This window comes from Marmota marmota, unplaced genomic scaffold (assembly GCF_001458135.2).
Source record: "Marmota marmota marmota unplaced genomic scaffold, marMar, whole genome shotgun sequence".
In the NCBI taxonomy this organism is placed as follows: domain Eukaryota; kingdom Metazoa; phylum Chordata; class Mammalia; order Rodentia; family Sciuridae; genus Marmota; species Marmota marmota.
Window position 1 is genome coordinate 52,118,973 of NW_026000005.1, and position 13,036 is coordinate 52,132,008.

Here is a 13,036-nt window from a genome sequence, read left to right on the forward strand (position 1 = left end):
GTGCAGCCTGTGTGTGCAGCCTGTGTGTGCATCCAGGGTGTGCAGCCTGTGTGTGTGGCCTGTGTGTGCATCCAGGGTGTGCAGCCTATGTATGCAAGATGTGTGTGCAGCCTGTGTGTGTGGCCTGTGTGTGCATCCAGGGTGTGCAGCGTGTGTGTGCAGCCTGTGTGTGCAAGATGTGTGTGCAGTCTCTGTGTGCATCCAGGGTGTGCAGCGTGTGTGTATAGCTGTGTGTGCAGCCTGTGTGTGCATCCAGGGTGTGGAAGACAACCAGGCTCTTGGGTAAAAGAGTAGGTGACAAGCTACATCCTAAGCCCCAGGAGATGGCAGGTCAGCGGCTGTCCACCCCGGGGATGGGGGTCAGGCCCAATTCCTGTGTCCTGTGTCAGAGCCTGTGGGCCTCAGCTTCCCCGGAGCTCATGGAGAGGTCGGCAGCCCCAGGAGGTGCTGGACATTTGGGCAGAAAGTCAGTCGGCAAATTGGCAGTGGGCAAGTGTGCTTGCAGCAGTGACCCCGACAGGCTGGGGACTGTCGGGGCCCAGGCCGCCTGGCCCTGAGGTGGCGAGGTCTGGGGTCGGACATCACTGTGAGGGCTGCTCTTCCAGGGGAAGGAGGGCAGAACAGGCCCTGTGTGGGGGAGCAAGGCCAGGCACAGGGGGCGTGTTGGGGACGTGGGGGCAGCGCACACACTGCCTGGGGGTGTGGCAGGGAGGGGACCAGGGACTCTGCCAGAGCATTGTGACTCTGTGACTCGCCCCCAACTTGAGACGTTGTGGTGACTCTGTGGGGTACAAAGACACATGCGGTCCTTTCCCCTGGTGGCTGCCCTTGTCCAGTTCAGCCATTTCTTTCCTGATGTAAAATCCACACGTAGGGAGTTGAGCCAGACCCCGAGGCCTCCTCGCGTTGTGCTGAGGCTGCTCGGGGAGCGGGGTGGAGTGTTTGTGTCCCAGAGGGGTCTGGCCCCCTTGTTGTGCCTGCCAGGAAGCCCAGCGCCTGGCCCCTGCTGGCGCTGCCCAGGCAGCCCGTGTCTGCGGGGCCCGCGTTAATTCTTGGCTTCTCGAACCCCGATTTCCTCTCGGTTGCTCCTTCAGCCTGATCTGCCGGGTGGGCTGGTGGCATGAGGCCTGGGCCCTGCGCTGGGCTGTTGCTCCGGACCTGAGGATGTGGCCTCCCTGGAGCTCTGTGCTCTCCAGGCCTGGCGTGCTCCGCCTCAGTAACTGTCCCTTGGAGGAGACCCAGTGGCAAGACTGTGTCCTGCGCAGCTGAGGGCAGGAACCCCAGCAGCCTCTCCCACCTCCCGCAGCCCTGCCCAGCTGCCGACCAGGCAGCTCACTCCTGCACGCACTCCTCTCTCTGGAAGCAGCCGAGAGGCTGTGCCCCCTTCCCAAAGCCCACTCCCCTGCAGGGCTACCGTGCACCCTGGACCTCCTCGGACTCCTGGGCAGGGGCTGGACCTCACTGAGACCATGAGCTCCGGCTCTCAGTTTGCAGACACCGGATCCAGGGCAGGGCCTGCATACAGGACAGACAGCCCTGCGCCCAGGGCAGACCATGCCTTGTCCACACACCAGGGTCCACCAAAGGATGCTCGGGGCACAGCCCTTGGCCACGAGTGCCGCAGCCCCAGGTGCCTTTGTCCCCTGCTCCATATTGTAGCTGGTGGCTGATGGCCTTAGGGGACCCGGGTCTCCCACAGCTCCCTGCAGCCTCAGGCCCTCGCCTCTCGTCCTGCACTGTCTGAGGCATCGGGTGGAAGAGCACGGGCGTAGGCCTGTCCTGCCATGCATGGGGACCGCGGCCTTGGCCCGCGGCCACTGCGTGTGTGTCACAGATCTGAGGGGGCACACCTGTGTGTCCTTGTGAAGCCCCATGTTCAAAGCTTCCAGACGTTGGCGGTCTCTTTGGTGTTTGGAAACTGATTTACTCCCACCTCAAACCCAGGCTCTCTCAACGCTGGAGTCTCCTGGGACCCTTCAAAGGTGCTGCGTCTGCGTGAGCGGCTGCCGGTCCTGCTCTGCGAACGTCTCTGCCAAGGGCCACCGTCCAAGAGGAGCCTGTCCTGGCTGAGCACCAGGCAGCAGGGCACTCCCCCAGCTCAGCTGACCGCTGGACCCAGGAATCACGTTAAGATCCTCACTCCTGCTCACCCCAGGCCAGTGAGCAGGGTCAGCGCGAGTGGCAGGCTGTTTCCCCGGGCAATCGCGCTGGGCCTGCGGGAGCGCCCTGGCTGCACCGAGTCAGAAGGAGTTCAGCCCGACCAACGCTCGACTCAGGCGCCATCAGTCCTGCACCCAAATGGGACTCTACCGTCAATCGTAAAAGACAACCCAGAGACTCACTCTCTACATTCTGGAAGTTTCTCTTAGAGCTCAACCACCCAAGCAGCAGCACCCCGGTCCTGAGCTGGGAGGGCCAGGCGGTGCTGCCCAGGCGGCCTCCCGGAGAGTCCCATGTCTGCCCAGTCCCCTGAGGGAAGACCCTCGCCGGCCTACATTTTGGGCTGTGGCTTGCGGGGCAGGGTGGTCAGGAGAGACTTGCTGTCCATCTGTGGCTCTGCTTTACCATAGATGGAGAGAGAGACGCCAGGGTCTGACCAGCCCCTTCCAGACACCGGGCAGGCCTGACCGCTGATGCTGCACCGAGGGCCCCTCAGGCTTGCGGTCATCTGCAGGGGAGGAAGGGAAGCGTCCAGCCTCGTGCTGCTTCCTGAGCGCTCATTTAGAAGGGAGCCACCTCCTCCCCATCTGTTTCTTTTTCAGATAAAATCTATTTTAGGACAGAAGTATGTGCTCTGCTTTGCCCACGCTAGCCTCCCCAGCGTTGGGACGGGGCCTCCTCCGTGGGTGGTTGCAGCTGTGGCCCGGTGCGTCCCTCCAGCACGCTCAGAGCCGGGCAGGGGTCAGACCCTGGAGCGCCTCTGGCTCAGGCTCACCCAGGGTGGGAGCCCCCACAGGAGGCTGCCCTGTCCAGGCCCGGGTTCTGCTCCCCACAATCCCCAGCCCCCTGTGGGCTCCAGGGCCTCATGGGCTGTGGAGGAGGCCCCAGTTGTCCCATCCTGTGAGTCACCCGCAGGGGTCTTCCAGGGGCAGTGAGTGGCCCCGAGGACAGCAGAGCCGCTTAGGGACCCCTCCCACACCTCTCCTCCACAGCACGTTGTGTTCCTAGTGACTCCACTGCAGACAAGCAGCTGCCCAGGGGAGGACAGTGGTTCCACCTAGGGTCACTGCTCTGTGGCCTTCTCGAGAAGACAGGTATCCCCTGGGGATGCCACGTCCGAGGGCGGCTGAGCCTCTAAATGTGCTTCTCAGAAAGAGGCCAGGGTCCAGGAGAGACAGAGCATGGGCCAAGAGTGCCCAGCTGGAGGTCAGACAGCTCTGTCCATCAGGGAGCAGGGTCGGGGTCTGCCCAGCCTGAGTGTCACCTGCCCCGTCCCACTCGACCTTCGCCCTGGGCCCGCCCTTCCTCCCCAGGCAGCACAGCACGGCCAGCGTCCTCAGGAGCCAGGGACCCCCCAGCTCTGCAGGTCCCCAGGGAGGACGGCCAGGCCTCTGGAAAGGGCTTAGAGCCAGCGTCCACCACACAGCGGTGGGGAGTGAAGAGCCGCGGCCAGCAGCGTGCTGCGAGGGAGGCTCCGCCTACGGCTCAAGCTCACGACCATCCTGTCAGACGGGCACATGGGACCTCGGTGCCAGGAAGGCCAGTGGCGAAGACCAGAGCGGGGGAGTGTTGCCAGCTGCTGACACGCAGGCCCACCTGCAGAGGTTCAGGAGGGACAGGTCCCACCAACGTGGCACTTGTAAAGAGGGGCAGGGTTTTAGGACATGAAGAAAAGTAAAATGAAGGGAATACTAGGAAACAGAGCGCCTGCTCGGCGCTTCCCAGAACAGCCCCCCTGTTGTCCCCGCAGAACCAGGCTGGGCCTTCAGAGCCACGGGGCAGGGCCAGGCCCCTCTCCACACAGCTCCCAGGGGCCCCAGGTGGGAACGGCGCGGCCCCGGGAAGGCCTTGGAATTCTCAGGACGCCCCGAGAGGAGGAGGGGCAGAATTCCCGCTGTCAAAGTAGCAGGGGCCAGGGACCTGCCCAGCCTCCTGTGCCAGGCTGCGCCAGCCAGCCCTCCTGCATCCCTCCTCTGGCCCAGGGACGTCATTCCTGCTTCTCAGCTGACCACACAGCTGCCAGCACCCTGGGTGGGGACAGGCCCCAGCCTGGCAGGCCCCTAGGTGGCCCCACAGGCCTTGGGAGGAGGGGGCAGATGCTGGGCCGCCAGACCCTCCCTGTCAACACCGAGAATAGCTTTCTCTCTCTGGGATGACCCAATCAGAACCAGATGTCTCCCCACACAGGGGCGAGGCCGCCCTGCAGGCCAGAGCGCCACCCGCACAGCCGGGCCCTGGCTACCCAGTTCCACAGGCCTGGCCTCCCCTGGGCACGGTGGCTGTGAGGCTGGTCCAGGCACAGCCCCAGGCCCCAGCCCCAAGGAGGCACAGGCCAGCAGCTCCCCGGACTCTCCTCCTGCCTTCTGAGCTCTGCTCCCCATTACCCCCTGCCCTCTCCCAGCTCCTGGTCAGGTTCCTCACTGGGAGCAGGCTCTGGGGCCAGAGGTCAGTGTTGCTGGTCAGCTCTTTGGGAGGCTGGCTTTGGGACACAGGCCCACTGCGTCCAGAAGGGGCAGCCATGGCAGAAAACCAGCATATGAGGTTCCCAGGGAGGGTGCAGGTGGGCACCCACGTGAGCGCAGGCCCGTCTGGGCCGCAGCCCTCACCGCTATGCCCACAGCTGTCTCCCGGGCCCACCGTGGGTACTTGAGTCCCCTGGCTTCCACGGGCTCTGCCTGTCCATCCAGCCCTCCGTTCGTCCTGCCTGTGTGATCAGCCACGAGGACTAGCTCTATACCCACCAAGACATGCCCCCGGGAGCCACTTCTCAACAGGAGTCACACAAGGATCGAGAGGGACAGGCCCTGCTCAGGGTGCCGCGTGTGTGCGGAACCAGCAGGTCCAGTGGCCCCTCCTGTGGCGGTGTGTCCACCACGGTAGACACTGCCCCACGGGGCAATGGAGCTGCCAAGCTGGTCAGTGTGGCAAGGAATCTGGCTGGTCATTTCCTTTTCCTTTGACCAATTTGGATTTCAATATAAATAGCCATATTGGGCCAGGGACAGGCCCAAGGGGACCCAGGGGGACCTCGTGCTTGACACGGTAGAATCACCATGAGGTTGGCAGGAGACACCTGTGAACACGGGTTCAAAGCAGTGAGCACCGCGCAAGACGCAGGAGAGGAACCAGGATCTCCCTGTGTGGGGACAGGTCAGGAGCTCCCTGTGTGGGGACAGGTCAGGAGCTCCCTGTGTGGGGACAGGTCAGGAGCTCCCTGTGCGGGGGGGACAGGGTCAGGATGCCGTGCCACCCAGGCCTCCCTTCTAGTCACCCTACACTCCACCATCGGGAGTCGATGGACGGTGTCGCTATGCTACCAACACTGCCCCCTGTCAATAACTGGCCAAGTGTGACCAGAGCTGGGGAAGGATACTTGCATGGAATTGATGCACACAGCGGCTGACCCAGCTGGCCAGTGTTCCGGTGGCCACTGGCTGAAGAACTGGACGTCTGTGGAAGCTAAGGAGAGGCCAACCCGGGAGCCTGGGACTTGAAGACAGTGGACGCAGCGCCTGGGGCAGTGTGGGGAGGGCTCTCCAGGCCGCAGGCTGAGGGGAGCCGAGGCCCTGGCTGCTCTCTGGGAAGGTGCCAAGGAGGCAGATCACAAGGGCTTGGGCTCAGGCGTCCGTTTGTCACAGGAGGCACTTATTCAAGGAAGGAATGAACACTTTGCTGATTTTTCCTGAAAATAATTTTTCCCAAATAAAACGACTTTATCAATAACCTCTGCTCACTGTTGTGAGTGAGCGAGGACAGCAGGCAGAGGTCAGGGTGAGGCCTGCAGCTCAGCTGGAGTCAGCAGGCCCCTGGAGGGCCGTGACCCTCTGGAGCACCACGTTCCTGCACTGGTGTCCTTCCTCCTCAATCGCCCCGCGGCCCTGGCTGCCCGCCTTGAACCCAACAGATTCTGACACGAGACCGAATCTCATGCAGCGTGACAAGGGAGATCACTCCTGCGGCTGAGCCCCTCAGCACCTGCTCGGCCCAACCGTCTGGGGGACCAGGGCAGCCTGTGTGCTGATTCTGATCACAGAGCTGACGTCCCCAGAAACCCGCTCTGGGGGCGACGCAGGGACCTCTGGGAGATCTGGGGGCCATGCAAGTCGCCACAGGACAGTTTCCACACATTTTCAAGCATTTCCATCACCCCCACCCCAAGAGCTGCCTCAGGGTCACTGGGTCCTCCTGGCCACTTGGTTAATCCCTGCTCCCTCCCCGCCCAGGCCACTGCTGACCCTCCCTGACTTGAGCACTTTGCACGGTGGACACACTGATCAGTCTTTCCCCGACTCCGTTCTCTGGAACCCAGTGTGGGTCCCCGACACCACCTGTGCCGAGGCTGCCTGGCATGGGGTCCTGCCTGCCATGGTCTCGCTGTGCACAGACGCCACGTTTTGCTTGTCCACTTCCTGTCGGGGCCCAGACACCCTTTCCCACAGGCCTTGCACCCACTGCCCAGCGGCAGCAGGAGAGGCTCCCGTCTCCCAGGGCCTGGCCAGTATCTCCTGGGTGGGTGTTCTGGGGTGTGGAATGTCATCCTGCAGGGGCTTCCATTTGCACTGACCCTGATGTCCACCCATACTGAGCGTGATGCTCATGCTTTATTAACACAAAGAAACTAGAAAGCACTGAGAAACTTAAATATCCATGTCATAACAAACGGGTGGCAGTTCCACATCCAGGTTGACAGAAGAGGACTTGAAGGGGACTGCAGTGGATCCGATGCCCATGGTGACGATGGCATCTCCACAGGCGCAGGGGGCCGAGCTGCACAACCTCTCAAGTCCTCCCTCCTCGTCCAGGACCAGGAGAGGCACTCCCCTCGGGGGGGGGGGGGTGAGCGACCGGGTGCTCCTCAGGTCAGAACTCTCAGGATCTGAAGGATGGCAGGGAAGGAAGTCTTCTACCTCTGGGTAGTCTCCTCGGAGGCAGGACCAGAGCTTTTTGCTTTAACATCTTTTTGGCAGGGAAGGTCGGCTGTCCTTGTTGTGGGGTGCATTGGTCCTCACTGACTTTCTGTAGCTCTGTTGACAGTTCCCAAAGCCTTTCTGACGGTTTTAGGTACGGCTGGTGCAGCATCAAAGGTTTTGCCAACAAGTGGAGCTGCGACCTGAGACCTCCCGTCTGAGGCTTTAACTAGCATGTGGAGGCCCTGGCTTTATGCCAGCCCAGGCCCCCGCTCCAGCACCTCCCCAGGAGCCACACGGGTACAAGGTTCTCCTTTTCCCTTTCAACCGAGATCAGAGCAGCCGTTCTGGATTGCTCTAGGGATGAGACGTGTCAATGGGAAACCGGGACCCAAACCGCCCCCGTCTTTTGTAAGCTTTTCGAAAGCTCTTTATGGATCATGACCAACCCTTTCGTCAGATGCGCCGTTCCTAGTAGTGCTTCTCACCTCCTGGGATGTCTTGGGGTGTGCAAGTCTCGTCCTAGATGGTACCCATCACCTTTCGGTCCTTCATGCATCTTCTTCTGTCGTGTCAGTGTGAGAACTTTGCCTTACAAAGGCCCAAAGCTTCTCCTCTGTTTTCTTCTCCGTCTTACAGTTTGAGTTTATGACCCACGTTGGGTGGATTTTCCTGCATTATGTGAGGTCAGGTCTAGATTCTCTTATTTCTAATGAGTGGCCAACGTCCAGTACCACTTGCTGAAAGGCCATCTCTGCTCAGTGATCTGTCTCTGCACCTTAGTTGACAGGCAAGTGGGCGTCGCGGTAGGTTTCGTGTCTGACCCCTGGGGTCCACCTGGGCCCTAGCGCATTTCCCTGACTCCTGCGCCCCAAGGGAGCTTTAGAATCGGGAAATGTCCTTCTTTTCCCAAAACTGTCCTGGCTGTCTGGGGCTCTTTGTATCACAGTCCACGGCGAACGGGGCATCTTTCCTGATGTCCTTGTGACCCTTCGTTACTAGCCGAGGAAATGCACGTGGTTGGGAAGCGCTGGTCTTGGATCCAGGAACCCTGCTGGAGCTGTGGGCTGGACCGTTTCTGGGCTCCCTAGGCTTCCTCCATTCCCCTGGGATGCGGCCTCTTGTCCTTCTCCTGTCTGGTCCCTCATTGGTGTCCTTGCCTCATTTCGACAGCTGCACCCACCAGCAAATGCTGAGCAGGGATGGGGAGGTGACCGTGCCCCGCCCCGGTCCTAAGTGCAGTCTCAGCCCCTCCCACCAGATACGCTGTCTGCGGCAGGATTTTTGCAGAGGGCTTTCAGAAAGGCAGCCACTCCTTGTCTTCCTGGTGGGAGAGAATTCCCACAGGACGAAGGGATCTCCTGTGAACTGGCAGAGGACTTGGCTTCTCCCTATTCTGCAGACATTGTTAATTGATGTCAGACTTTCAGTCAACATCGCACTCCTCAGGGCCACCGGTCAGGGGCACGGTCCCCTGCGTCCCTGGCTCCCGCGAGCTGGTGCTGGTGGAGGTTCCGGGTGTCTCAGCTCAAGCAGAACCTTGGCCTTCAGCTTTCTGATGATGTCTCTGCTCCGAGCGTGAATAAGACGGGCCCCGAGAGGGAGCTGCCTGTCCTCCGTGTCCTGTGGGAGTCGTGAGAGAGGAGATGTTTCTTTGTTAAATCTCTGATCGGATTCACCAGACAAGGCATCTGAGTCTGAGGTTTTTGTGGAAAGATTCATAATTACAAAATCAAGTTTTTGTACTTTTATTAATCTATTCGGGATGAGCATATTTTAACTTTCTTTTTTGGCAATTTTCTTCCATTTAAAATATGGGTGTTACTGGTTTTTATAATGAATTCTGAACATACAATAAATAAGTCAAGAATCACAAGCACCCTCCACTGCAGCTGATGTGCATTCTATTCGTTTCTAATATTCTCTTGAGATGTATTGTTGTTTTCATAAACATTAAAACCAGGAAGGAGATAATATCAGCATAGTCCCGACCTGCTGGTGTGAGGAGGGGCGGAGGAACAGGGCAGGGCCAGGCGCTGGCGCTGACAGCATGGCCGTGCCCAGGGAGCGTGCCCAGGGAGCGTGCCTGGCTGCCCGTGGGGGGGGCACTGAGCAGTCGGAGAGAAGCCAGCAGCAGGGCAACGATCCCGAATGCCAGGGACCCTGAGGAAAGGTTTTGCCCGCGTGACCGATGGGCCAGATGCGCAGCCTGCGTGTAAGCTGGGGACGATGTGGAAGGCAGGCTGCAATCTTCTAGGTTCTTGAAGGGTTTGTAGAGGAGTCTGCCTAAGGGAGGGGTCTGCCTCCAGTGTGTGGCTGGATCCTGCTCAACGTCGGAGAGCAGCAGACGGACGGTGGTGGGCAGACGCCCAGCTGAGGACAGTCAGTCTTTCTGGGCCTGGAAATAGCGGCTCTTTATTCTCATGGTCCCAAGCTCAGGAGCCCCCCCACCCCAAACACTGAAACCAGAGGTAAATGATCACTAACAAAGCTGGGGGGTCCCAGTCCCAAGGGGGCTCACTCCCCTGGGGAGCAGGGAGGAAGGGGCACTTCTGCTTGTTTACAGACCGCGTCCTTCTGCACCATCAAACCCACAAAACAGGAACCTGGTGCTTACAGTCAAGGGACCGAGTAGCCAGCAGAACAAGGCCCACAGACACGGAGAGCCAGTGCTACGGGGACAGACAAGGACGTTAAACCCCCACCCTGATGACCATGGGAGAAAGAGGGAAAAGTAGGAAAATACAGAGAAATTTAAGAGAGAGATGTGACAGTCTTTCCCTAAACTACACCAAACCCAGAGGCAGAGTGGTGAAGAGTGTCCAGGTCAAGGTCAGAGAAACCCCTTCCGGCCCTGTTCCTGCAGGGGACCCCGGGCGCTCCTCCTCCTCTGGCTGCAATGCAGGAAGGTGCCTCTCAGGCCTGGCAGGTCTGCCGTCCCCTCCATCTGTGTCCACCCCAGAATCACCTTCTGTCCTTCCCCTGGCCAGTGCTCCCTGGGCCTCTCCTCTGCTGACTCGCCTTCCCACAGAACTGGACTCTACTTCACGGCATTTTCATCTACTTTCCACCAGGCCCGGCTGCTGCCCTCCCAGGTACCTGAGAAGTCAGTGCCACCTGCGGTTCGTGTTCTACCAAGTGCAAGGGGTTGGCCACTTCTGATGGCAGAAGTGGGGGGGGGGGGCACATGGCTGCTGTGACTGCTGCAGGCAGGTCCAGACACCACCTTCCGGAGGAGCTGGCCGTCAGCTGTGTGGCTGTGAAAGACAGGGGTGTGCAGGGCAGCAGCGTGGGCAGCACAGGACTGCTGGCCCGGGGCCTCAGCCGGATGTGCTATGTGAACCAGCTGGGCAGCCAGGGCTCCTGCAATGCAGTCCTGTCCCCGTCCGGGCTGCTGTTCGCGCCCGAGGTGGTTCTCTGACCTCACATCCAAAGCACAACTCCCCACCCCTGGCCCCCCAAAGCTCATAACCATCTCACCATGCAAAACACATCAGTCCATCCCAAGGGTCCCCAAAGGCTCAATGGTCCAAGAATCGCCCAAAGTTCAGATCCAAAGTCGTCCCTGAAGCTCAAGGTGATCTCGCAAGGTGAGCTCCTGTAAGATCAAAAGCAATTTATAAGTGCCCCATATAATGATATGGAGTGAACATTTCCATCCAGAAACATAGGGGCATAGACAAAAGGGATGGGGCCAAAGCCAGACTGAGACCCAGCTGAGCAACAGGTCCTGCAGCTGCCCGCCCGGCGTCTGGGCCTCATGGGCGGTGATATTCCCTCCAAAGGGCTGGTAGCTCTGCCCCCCGTGGCCCTGTGGGTGGCAGCCCAAGTGGCCTTCCTGCTGGCTTGTCTCTGCCCAATTCCCACAGCTTTCCTAGGACAATGCCCCACGTCACTGGGGCACGTCTTAATCTCGGGGGTCCTCCCTGCAGCTGCGGCTTCCTCCTCACATGGCCACACCTTGACTTCTCTGGGGCTGGGCACAGGAGCTCCAACCCTCTGCACTCTGCAGGCCTCCCAGGCCTCCCTCCCCCTAACTCCAGCATCCTGCGTTCCCGCAGAACAGCACCCTGGGGTTGACGCCCAGGTCTCCGTCATCTTGAGCAGCCCCCAAGCCTCCAGAGACCCTGGCTGCATCAGCCTCTGAGTGCCTGGGTGGCAGAGCCCCTAGGGCAAGAAGGGAGACCCACTGGTCTCTTCTCAGAAGAATTTTTACTTTTACTCCCTTGAGTCTGAGATGGGTGTGGACATGCCAGCTCCTGAGAAGCCCCCGGCCTTCTTTCTCATCTCCTCTGGGCAAGGTCCTTAGCACGTCTTTAGTGGCCTCCCGCCTTTAACAATGGCAACTTCCCTAGCCCCAGTTTCACTCCTACCTTTCAAGTGTAAGGTTTTCAATTCTTTCTGCTCATGAGTATCACCATAAACTTGGCTAAAAGTCTCCAGCAATATCCATGCTTCCGCCTGAATGCTAGGCTGCCTAGAAATTTCTTCTGCCAGATTAAGAAGTCCATCACTTTTAAAATCGACCTGACAAAGTCTCAGGACATGGGAAGGGTGCAGACAGCTTCCCAGCCAGCATGACACAAATGACCTCTAGTCCTATCACCAATGTGCCCTCCTCCTCCTTCAACCCTCTTGAGCCCTGTCTGCACTGTCCACTGTCCTGTTGCACCTGGTCTCCTGAGCTCCCCCAGGTCAGCCGTGAAGATCTGCTCACAACAACCCGAAGCATTTCCAGCTGCTCTGCTCACATCTCAAAGTTCCTCCCTGCAACTCCAAAAGCTTCTGAACCACACGGTCAGGTCAGCCACAGTGGTGGTCCCACTTCTGCTACCAATTTCTGTGTTAGTCAGCTTTTTTTTTTTTTTCCTGCTGTGACTAAAAGACCTGACCAGAACAATTTTAGAGAAGGAAAGTTTACTTGAGGGCTCTCGGTTTCAAAGGTCTCCATCCACAGACAGCAGGCCGCGTTGGTCAGGACTTGAGCTGAGGCAGGACATCATGGCAGAAGAGTGTGGTGGAGGGAAGCTGCTCACGTGATGACCAGGAAGCAGAGAGAAAGAGAGAGGTCTCCATTTTCCAAATACAAATATATACCCCAAAGCCCTGCCCTAATATGCCCACCTCCTCCAGCCACATGGGCCTCCAGCCACCACCGACTAAGCCAATCAGGGGATCGATTGGGTCAAGGCTCTCACAGCCCATCCTTTCCCTCCAACCCTCCTGCATTGTCTCACACGCAAGCTTTTGGGGATGCCTCACTCCAAACCACCATAGACACAGAGCTCTGGGATCCCACTGCTTGATCCCTCACTAGTAACTCACAGGAAAAGTGTCAGGTGCAGCACGGGCTGAGTCAGCTGTCTGCAGGGCAGGCCAAACTAAGTAGCTGCAGGGTGAGCTGGCCACTCAACCCTCTGTCTGGCTCGTTATCACCTGTTTGCTTCAAGCCCAACGCCCAAGTCCCCGCTCAAGGCTGAGCACTTAACCCCCTTGTGTGCCAACAAGGCAGCTTGCAGACCCAGAGACCCCATTAGATTTGGGCTATAAAATCTCCCTCCTGCCAGGCCCCCCCCCTCTCTCACTCTCTCTCTCTCTCTCTCTCTCTCTCTCTCTTCTCCTCTGTTGCACTGCTGCAATTAAGATCTCTTGGTCGCACTGAGTGTCGTGGTCACTTTCCTTTCAAAAAGGCCCTGTGCATTTTTCAGGACGTCTAGCTCAAAAGCAGCTGATAATGAGGTGAAAATATAAACATGGAACTTTGCTGGAGGCCAAGGCCATGGGTATGGCCTCCACATCTGAACTTTGAAATCAGCGGGCAGCCAGGTCCAGTTGTGGCTTTGCTACTAACCAGTTATTTTAGTCAACCGTCTGGATCTCTGGGAACCTCGGTTTCTTCTTCTATGGAGAGCAGGGCCTACTCCCCTAGGTGCTTCCAGTGCCTTTTAGTCGAATACCTAACTGCAGTG

General features: G+C 59.0%; 1 pseudogene; it reads right to left on the reverse strand.

Annotated features, from left to right (window-relative positions):
* Positions 1 to 4,603: 4,603 nt before the first annotated feature.
* LOC125618316 lies at positions 4,604 to 11,914 on the reverse strand (annotated as a pseudogene).
* Between the last annotated feature and the right edge of the window lie 1,122 nt (positions 11,915 to 13,036).